This window comes from Vicugna pacos, chromosome 12, assembly GCF_048564905.1.
Source record: "Vicugna pacos chromosome 12, VicPac4, whole genome shotgun sequence".
In the NCBI taxonomy this organism is placed as follows: Eukaryota; Metazoa; Chordata; class Mammalia; order Artiodactyla; family Camelidae; genus Vicugna; species Vicugna pacos.
This window is the reverse complement of record NC_132998.1, coordinates 6,370,326-6,381,051: the sequence shown is the minus strand read 5'-3', so window position 1 is coordinate 6,381,051 and position 10,726 is coordinate 6,370,326. Positions and strand designations below refer to the sequence as shown.

The window sequence follows — 10,726 nt, the reverse complement described above, 5'->3', positions numbered from 1 at the left end:
CAATTGAATCCCAGGCAACCACCTCTCACCTTTATTGCTGAATTCCCAGTCCAGCAAATTGTCCTTCATCAGAGTCATTCTTGTTCCATATCTTGTCTCCACCTAGCTCATGTGATTTTTCTCCAAGTGTAAGTCAGATGATGTCAGTCTTCTTTAAACCCTCCAATAGCTCAATAGATTCTCATTATAGGTAGAATAAACTGCAGACTCCTTCACTTGATCTATAGAACCCTAGTGATTTGGTCCCTGTGTTTAAGCCTGTCTTTTTATTCTGATGTTTTGACATGTAGAATCCTACTAACCCTGGGTAGACTGTCCCTCCCAGAGTCAGCTAATTCCTAGAGGTAACAAATGACTTACCTGCAAGCATGCCTTCTATATGCAGACGAAGCAATCCAGAGTCCATACCCAGAGCCACCACCTTTACCGAGTTCTGATAGTCTGGGCCAGTATCCTCCTGCCCTAATCATCCCAAAGCCAGGTACCAGACAACCAGAGACAGCCCCTAAACCCAGAGCCCACTGAAATTATTCAGATTAGCTAATCCTAAACCTGCCTACCCTGCCTCACCCAGTCCTTCCCATGAAAAGCACAAAAAAGTCTCCTGCCCACATCATCCCCTAGCTCCCTCTGCCTCCTGACTGACTGTGGTATTTCTTCATGCAGCTCCACGTGGTGTGGCATGCCCCCTCCTCTTGGGAACTGTGAGCAACAGACTATCTTTTCAATGGCAGTTATCTCCTGATCTGTAACCCTCACTTGTTTTGTGGCCTAGCATGTGACTGCACATATTTTTGAATGTTTGATACTGTCTCATTGCTCTAAAATAGTCTGCTTTTTTTCTCACACGTTTTCCTCTTTGCTCTTAATTTGGATAATTTCTGTTGACCTTTCTTCAGTTTCATTGATTCTTTCCTAAACTCTGTCCAGTAGGTGTATGAGCTCACTACAGAAATTCTTAATTTCTGTCGCTGTGTTTTCTAGTTCTACCATTCTATTTTACTTTAAAAAATGTTCTGTTAAAGTTCCCCAGCTGATTCTTCACGTTATCTGCCTTGTTCATTAGATATTTTAACATTGGCCTCATAATTATTTTATAGTCCCTGTAGGATAATTCTGATACATGTGTCATTTCCGAGTCTGGTCTAAAACTTTATGTTTTATTAATGGGTTGTTTCTTCTGGCTTTTTTATGTGTCTTGTAATTTCTGAATGCAGGTTTAATATCCTGTGTAGACAAACCATAGAGACTGAGGTAAATAGTATTTGTACACAGAAATGGCCATGCATTTTGTTGTGTAAGGCTGGTGGTCGATAGCACAAGTCCTTTGAGTCAGGAATTTAGTTTCAGATGTTTAGTTAGTTGTTTAGTTGCTGAGTTGAGTTTCAGTTGTTGCTCTCGATAGTTTCAGCTCACTGCAGACTTCAAAATCCTTCAAGTGTGGGCTGGTGTTACCTTGTGTGTAGTGTGGTGGCTCATTTTCTAATTGAGATTCCCTTGTGTTGATCTGGAGAAATGTCCCAGTGGAGAGGAACAGAGTGGCAGATGTGATGTTGCAGGCATTAGAAAAATACAGAGGAAAAATGCCCAGAAAGACAGTAGAGTTGACTGGTTGATGCTAAGTTGTATTGATGCCTCGAGGAGGGACGAGAGTCTAAGCGCTATTACCAGTCAGTTCCTGGGTAGGTATGAGAGCCGGGGGCCTACCTCTGCGGTGGGTTACAGAGAGGCCATTATCTCTGTAGTGGGAGGACAGACATAGTTGAGTGGCATGTTCATCTACTTGTTAGAGGCACAGAGCTCCAGAGGCATTTGAATGCTTAGCCAGGCAGGCCTATTAGGAAGCTCAGGATCCTGATGGTGGAGACATGGAAAAGGCATATCTGGATGGATGCTTCTGAGAATTTTAACTTATCAGCTTGTTACGAACACCTTGGATTTGCAGAGGTGGCCTCCCTTCCTCACTAAGAGCTGCTGGAGGATGCTTAGGAGGCCTCTTCCCCACAAGGAACCAGGTGCTTCCCTCAGGAGCTGTCCCCAGCTCCTCTCTGAGATGCCGGGCTGATGACTAGGGTTAAACCCAGCATAATCCAGCTGAGTATATGCTGGGCTTGGTAAAGGAGGAAAGATCCTGTACACTGAAGGAATGAGGGAAATGGGCTAGCTTGACTGGCTCAAGTCAGAGACGTGTTCGAGGGATTGGCTTTTGATGAGGGCCCCAGAATGTACTACTGGCTGAGCAAGAATTTACTGACTTGGGAACACGTTCTCAGGGTGTCGGATTTAACACCCTAGGAAGGATTTCACCACTGCTGGGGGGGACTCCTAGTGCGTGAAAAAGTGACGTCCAACACTCAGTGACACGGAAATACGTGAGTTGCTCTGGAAGGTGGTAAAGGAAGGAATAAAAAGGCTGAGGGAGGTGGGAAAGATGGAATGAATATATGAGGCAAGAATGTAGGACCTCCTAGAAGATTGTTCCATAGGAGGGCCTGAGGACGCATCTGTCACCTAGGCCAGGAGAAGTGTGTTGTGGAGCGGGACACCAGCATTATGAAAATGTTCAGTGATGGCTCTCACTTACCGGAGACGCTGACAGGACAGATAGTCATGGAGACGGGCTTGTTAGTATTCACAGGAATGATGGGGCCTGAAGTAGTAAGGCCAGGTGGCTCCACTTAACTGTCAGATGCAGTTACCACATGATTGGCAAGGTCAGAGGGGCAGTCAAGGGGCTTCAGGTGCAGGAAGTTGTGGAGGAATTTGATAGACCACAGCATCCTAGGTTTCCCTAAGAAGCGTCTGTGTAACACTCCTAACCTCCTCAGGTCCGTCTGTAAACGTAGCTGCTGAAAGTCAGGTGTGCCTTGCCACACTCTAGGTTCTACAGATTTTGATCATTGCCAACATGGCCTAAGATATCTCTTCACCTGAATTTTCCTTTAAGTGGAGTCCAAATGATTCCTTGATAATAGTTTTCATTCTAATTTCAGCCCTCAAATGAGAGTTAGAAATACTCTTATGAGCAATCACAAGGTCCCACACTGTGCCTTACAGTAGGAAATATTTTCTGTAGGAGATGCCAGAGAGATGCAGTCTTTAAGAGTTGCTGGAGGGAGAAGCTTGAGAAAGAAAGTTGTTTAAAACCTGAGAAGTTTATATGAAGTAGACTTCTTTTGTGTGTGTGACATCATGTATAATCTCTTCTGAGATAGCGATTGGTAAGATTAAGAGCCCTTCATGGGAAGGTGGACTTAGTCACTCAGCTGATCACCACAATTATGATGAGTAAAATCATTTTTAATCAGACAGTTCTGTTTTTTATGTACTCTAAATATATTACTTTCCTAATTTGCCTTCTTTATTAAGAGATACCTAGTAGAAAAAAAAATCTGAACTTCTTTGAATACCTCTCTCTTGCTGGCAGATTTGAAACTAAATTTCCAAATGCGATCACAGTTTATCTGAGAAATAACTTTTACAAAAGCAGATATCAGAAGCTCAAATTATCATTTGGAGTAACTTCATGAATCATTCAGAATTTCCATTGATTTTGAGGCTATTAAAATGAATAAAGATGCCCTATTTTTCTGGCCATATTATTGAAGGCTTGTTTTACTTGCTTATTCCTTAGGGTGTAAATGAAAGGGTTGAGTAAAGGGGCAATTAGTGTATTGAGCACAGCCACTCCCTTATTGAAGGTAACTCCTTCTTTTGCTGAGGGTTTTATGTACATGAAGATGCAGCTGCCGTAAGAGAGGGAGATGACAATCATGTGGGAGGAACACGTGGAAAAGGCCTTCTTCCTTTGCTGAGCAGAGGGGATCTTCAGGAAGTGGACATTTCGTTGTCTTCTGATTCTCCTTGCACCGTCTCTACTGGGGCAAAGGGAGTCGTTTTGCCCAGCTCCCTTCTTTTCTCGGGAAACAAACTCCCAGATTGGCATCCAGGGAAGCTAGGGTGGAGAGGTTTGCGTAGAGACGCGCCGACGGACCCTCCTGTGCACTTTGGAGAGTCGAACCTCCTCCGGAACCGGCGTCCACCGCGCGCAGACCCGGGAGACTCTGGTGGCGTGGGGTGGCCGCTGCGGCAGCCTAGCCTAGCCTAGCGCGCGCCGCGCAGACGCCCCCAGAGGCGCCGGCTGCGGCGGCCCAAGCAGTTCTGTGTCCTTCGGCCTTGGGAACGGGCGCCGGCGTTGGTCTCGGCAGAGTGGGAAGGCGCAGGCGGCTGCCCGGGCTCGGGCGCCGCTGCAGCTGCTCTGATTGTCGGCCGCCAGCCCCGTGCTCGCCGGCCCGGCTTCCGCCCGCTCTCCTCCCTCACGCATCCTTCCAATTCTCCTTTTCTTCCCCCACCTTTCGTTGACCCATTCTTTTTTCTGCTGTCGCCTGGGGTGCTCCCCCAGCGGAGCGGAGATTACAGAGTGGTCGGGATGCCCCAACTCTCAGGGGCAGCGGCGGCGGCGGGGGGGACCCGGAACTCTGCGCCACGGACGAGATGATTCCCTTCAAGGACGAGGGCGATCCCCAGAAGGAGAAGATCTTCGCCGAAATCAGTCACCCTGAGGAGGAAGGTGACTTAGCCGACATCAAGTCCTCCTTGGTTAACGAGTCCGAAATCATCCCGGCGAGCAACGGACACGAGGTGGCCAGACAAGCACAAACTTCTCAGGAGTCCTACCATGACAAGGCCAGAGAACACCCTGATGAAGGAAAGCATCCAGATGGAGGCCTCTACAACAAGGGACCCTCTTACTCGAGTTATTCAGGGTACATAATGATGCCAAATATGAATAATGACCCATACATGTCAAATGGATCTCTTTCTCCACCCATCCCGAGAACATCAAATAAAGTGCCCGTGGTGCAGCCATCCCATGCAGTCCATCCTCTCACCCTCCTCATCACTTACAGCGACGAGCACTTTTCTCCAGGATCACACCCATCACACATCCCATCAGATGTCAACTCCAAGCAAGGATTCAAAAAAACAGAAGAAAAGCATCAAACGGTCATTTTCAAAATGCCAGTTTTGAACATCTATGATCACAGTATAAACCAATATGTTGTGCAGATATATTAAAAATTCAGTCTTCAGTGCAAACAAACAAAAAAAGAAGTAGAGAAGTATGAAGATGATACTCTGAATCTCTGGGATGTCTGTCAGTCCCAGCAGAATGAATTCTGTCATATAGGTGTGGTTTTTCATTGTTAATATTGCTGCCTGCGAAGCTGAGAAGAGGAGAAATGAGTGATGAGAAGGACACCAAAACTTGGGAATATTGAGGGGAGGATGTCGATTTCTCTTGAAATGGTAAATCCCTTTGTCCATCTGATCCAAACAGAGTGTCTGTTTGTCTCAACTAGCCCTTCACAAAATCTGTTTACTAAAGTTCCCGTGTAGGCAGCTCTATTTCCGAAGCCCTTTTCTCAGAACAACACAGTAGTCAGCTGGCCCACCTTAATTCGTCTCCTGCATTCAAATGTTTACCCCTTTATCCATACTTTGTTTTGTTTTCTTCTCATACTGATGAAACCCCTCTCTAAGATCCTGGTAGTAATGTCTCATCTTTCTGCAGCCTTAATGCCCTTGGTGATTTGCTTTGTTGCTGCTCTCCTGAACATATCGGACACCTGCTGTATCCTTTGGCTTTGCCTAGTAACAATCCCCAACCCTCCAGTGCAGGAGCAAATAGTTCTTTTTATGTGTTTGGACTTTTGAGCCTGGTAGCATTGCTGGAGAAAGCTTTGCAATATTGCACTCTTTTCTTTATGTCTCCCTTTCTCTTGGTTTTAACTGATGGGAGAGAGATAACAGATGGGTAGAATTCTAGGAGAGCTTTCTTTAACTGCTTAAACAGTCAGGGAGAAATGTTTAGTGGACCTGGATCCCTTCTTATGTTCCCTTAGTCTCCAGGACATAGATGTGACTCTTAACCAAAAAGTAGAGAGAAGAGTCAGTCTGGTCACTTAAGGACTAGTAAGGATTCCTCCCAGAAAAGAACCTGCCAGGGTCAAGGATCCTTTTGGGCATTTATCTTTGTTCTGATCTTCCAGTATCACTGGAACTAAGGATCTTCAAGATGCCCTCTGAGGTGGGTGCTTATCCAGAACAATTTCATAGTGTAGGACCACCCTTGCCCTTGGATCGTTGTAGCCACTGGACTGTAATGTCAAGGCAACGTCACCCTGTGATTGGGAGGCTCAGGCTTCTGTTCACAAGCCTTAGTCTTTAAGGAATTTCTCTGTATTATCATTCAAAAATTTATATTTCCGTTTCAGAGAAATACCAGCACAAGTCTGTGTATATAATTGTTCTAAGATGTTCATTTCATCAGTATTTGTAATAATGAAAAACTAAACAATAAAAATTCCACCAATAGGTGAATAAGTAAAGAACTGACAACCATTTCCATTTGGAATAAAGTGTGAAATTTATTCATACTGGCTTCAACGTGATACAACATACTGCTAGTGAATTATATTGTTTCTCATTATATATATTGTGGTTGTATCTGTGGAAGAAACTGGAAATTTATGTGCATATTTCTTAAAGTGCATAGAAGAATGTCTAGAAAAATACCAAACGGTCAGTGATAGCTATTTCTGGAATGCCACTGCATGAAAAATGAAAGACTTTCCCTTTTACATGGTACCCATCTTGATCATTTAAACATTAAAAAAAAAGCCTGAATGAGAGTTAATCACATTGAAGTGGATCTTATATAATCTGTCATCATAGAAGGGTAATGTCAGTGAACTGTGGACATACTTTTTGACAGTCAGAAAAATTGCTGAGGGATCTTACCTCTTGATACACTGAAGGGTGAGTCAAATTTGAGAAGTCAGATGTGGTGGAAGAAGTGGAATAAAATGTAACATGTATTCCACTTTTCTAACACTACTTGATTCCCTGATTGTTCACAAAGCACACAGGCTTCTTAGGCACTAGTTTGGAAAGAAAGAGTTTCTAGCTCCCCTTACCTGTAACCAAGCACTCGTTACTGCCCTTTTTATACACTGATCCCGTTTATAATTGGACCTGTAAATCCTGAAGATGCTGCCTTATTTAAACTATTTGAAAAATAGAGGAACATTTTACTCTTCAAAGTCTCATTTTCTCCATTTGGTCTGAAGACTGGTTATGGACTTCTTTTCAATTTTATACCAGTTTGAGTGATACACATTTTATCTAGTTTACTCAGCAGAGACATTGGGGGATAAAATATTGTCCTGGGATCCAGGTCCAGAAAATTTTAATTAGTTTTTAAAAAAATAATGTTGGGAATTAACTTTTATCAGGTAATTAGGGAAGGTGTTCCAAAGAGACTCGTGAGGAAGCTGTCACAAGGGGATCAGTTACAGGAGAAAAGCCCTGTGGGAAGTGATGCAATAATGATGATAATAATAGTAAAAACTGCAACATTAGTTTCTTTTTTTTTTCATTATTTAAAGCCATGACATTTAATGAGATTACTTTTTAAAAAATAGACTGTTTAGATTGGTTTCAGGTTTACAGCAGACTGAGCAAAAAAATACAGAATTCCCACATAGCCGTCCCCACCTACACATTTATACTCCCCTACCCTCCACATCCCTCATCAGTGTGTCATATTTGGTACAATCGATAAACAAGCATGGGCACATTATTATCAACCAAAGTCCATAATTTACATTAGGGTTCACTCTTGATGTTGTGAATTCTATGGTCTTTGACAAATGCGTAATGTCCTGTAGCCACCACTATAGTATCATACCTAAAAATCCCTTGTGCTCCATCTGTTCATTCCTCCCTCCCTCCCTCTCCCCAAACCCCTGGAAACCATGATCTTTTTATTGTTTTTGTAGCTGTGCCTTTTCCAGAATGTCATTTGGTTGCAATCGTACAGTTTGTAGCCTTTTCAGACTGGCTTCTTTCATTTACTAATATGTCTTTTAAGTTTCTTCCATGTCTTTCATGGCTTGATAGCTCATTTTTTTCACTGCACATGTATTTTTTAGTTTACATGTATGTACTGTTCATTGTTTCTAAGAACATTTAGAGCTTTAGCTTTTCAAACTTACATAGTTTTCAAAGAAATAAAGCCAACAACAAAATAAAAATTAATTAAAAAAGATACATACACCTTGCTATTAACAGCAACATTATTTATAATTGCCAAGATGTGGAAGCATCCTAAGTGCACGTCAATAGTTGAATAGATAATGAAGATGCAGCATACGTATATGTAATGGAATACAATTCACGCATGAGAAAGAAAGATACTTTGCCATTTGTGGCCCTTCATTCACTTTTTTTTTTCACTTAAAAAACCAGAATTTTGTAACCGACAACAGGGAAATGCAAATCAAAACCACAATGAAATATTACCTCACACCACTTAGAATGGCTGTTATCAAAAAGACAAGAAATAAGTGTCAGCAAAGATATGGAGAAAAGGGAACCCTTGTGCACTGCTGCTGGAAATGTAAATTGGTACAGCCACTATGGAGACAGTATGGAGATTCTTTAAAAAATTAAAAATTGAACTATCACACAATGCAGCAATTGCACTTCTAGGATATATATACACATATCTGAAGGAGTGTAATCAGTATGTCAAAGAGATATCTGCATTTTGATGTTCACTGGAGCATCCTTCACAATAGCCAAGGTATGGAAATAATCTAAGCATCTGTCAAAGGATGATGGATACGCACACAATGGAGTATTATTTAGCCATAAAGGAAAGAAATTCTCCCATTTACAATAACATGAATGTTCCTTGGGAGTATTATGGTAGGTGAAATAAATCAGACAGAAAAAGACAAATATTGTGCTATCTCACTTTTATATGGAATCTAAAAAATCTGAACTCAGAAACTAAGAATAGATTGATAGTTGCCAGGGGCTGAGGAGTGGGAAAATAGGGACATGTTGGTCAAAGGGTACAAACTTCCAGTTATAAGATGAATAAGTTCTGGGAATCTAACATACTCCATGTGACTATAGCTAACAGTATTTCACATTCGATGCCCAGAATTCACTCATCTTCTGTAACACACACACAAAGGTGGTTACTGAGACAATGGAGATGCTAACTAAGACTTCCTCTTTGACCTATGAATTATTGAGAAGTGTGCTGTTTAATTTCCAAGTGCTTGGAGAATTTTCTGTTACGTTTCTATTACTAATTTCAAGTTTAGTTCCATTATGAGTTGAGAACATACTTTATATTATTCCAGTTTTTCAAAATCTGCTAAGGTTTGTTCTGTGACCCAGGGTATGGTCTGTTTTGGTAAATAGTCCATGTGCATGTGAAAAGGCTCTGTGTTCTCCTGTTTTAGGTGGAATCGTCTATAAATGTCAATTATATCTAATTGATTTGATAGTGTTGTTCAGTTCTTCTATATCCTTGCTTATTTTCTGTCCGCTAATTATATGTATTACTGAGGGAGGGGTGTGGAAGTCATCAGTTACAACTGTGGATTTTCTATTTCTTGTTTGAATTATATGTTTTAACTTACATAATTTGCAATTGTGTTTTTAAGTACAAATGCATTTTGGATGTCTTCTTGGTGAATCGACTCTTCTTGTAGTTAGTGTCTTCATGGTATATATTTCTAGATTATTTACTTTTAACCTACATAAATCATTATATTCAAAGAGAATTTCACCTAGACAGCATATAGTTATGTCATTTAGAAAAAATCCATTCTGATAATCTCTATTTTAAATGGCATTTTTGGACCATTTATATTTAATGTAATTATTGATCTGTTTGGAGTCATGTCCATCATTTTATTATTATCTGTTTATTTCCTCTGTTTCCCTTTTCATGCCTACTTTTCAGTTATTTGAAGTTTTTTTTATGATTCCATTTAAATTCACTTATTTCTTGTGATTTTGACTGTGTCTCTGTGTTTAATTTTTGAAGTCATTTCTGTAGGAGTTACAATATGCATGCTTAACTTTCCCCAGTCCACTTAGAATCAAGATTTTACCTCAAAGGATGCAGACACCTTACACCATATAGGCTTTTTTGCCCTCCCCACTTTAACTACACTTTAAAAAACAAATCCTTAAAAAATGTGGATGTTTTCCCCTGAGGCATCCTTAGGCAGTTCTTTCACTCAGCCTCCTCAAGTTCATCTCCAAAATATGTCCTCTACAGCTCAGGGTCACTCAGAGTGCTGTAGGTTTTGTCCATTGCAACATGGCTGAAGAGTCTTACTCTTCTGAATCTTCCCTTAAGAGGAAGTTGGATATTCACTCTGTTGGCGATGCCCCTGGTGATAGTTTTCATTCTAATTTCATGACTGGAAGGAGAGGTAGAGTCATAAGTATCAACCCTACAACTGAAAATCCTTTTTGTATTAAATGTCTAAAAGGAGACAGTTTTAGAATTCTCAGAGCAAGAATAATGAGGAAGAAAATTGTCTCAACCTTAAGAGAAGATGGTGTTTTTTTCCAAGAGTGAAATAAAGCCTTATTGCAAAATGTAATTACTAGCCTCTTCTGGAAAATGTCTAGTATTTCTGAAAATATGTTTGCACAACTTTCTTAAAGACTTTCATGAAATTAAGAGCCTCATTTGTAAAGTTAAACTTTTCCAATAAGCCCAGGACCATCAGTCTTGTGACAGTCCTAGTAATTTTATCCAGTTATTCCATTTTTGTACTCAGACTGACAGTGTTACCTAGCTACATCTTTTTTGTATAAAAATTTATTAAGTGGTTATATCTATATC

The 10,726-nt window shown here is 41.1% G+C and overlaps 1 protein-coding gene and 1 pseudogene across 1 annotated transcript in view; both read left to right on the top strand.

Moving 5' to 3' along the window:
* Positions 1-10,726, top strand: part of LOC140700041 (uncharacterized) — a 105,148-nt gene that overhangs the window by 15,067 nt on the left and 79,355 nt on the right. The window lies entirely within an intron of this gene.
* On the top strand, positions 4,366-5,093 carry LOC102536889 (lymphoid enhancer-binding factor 1 pseudogene; annotated as a pseudogene).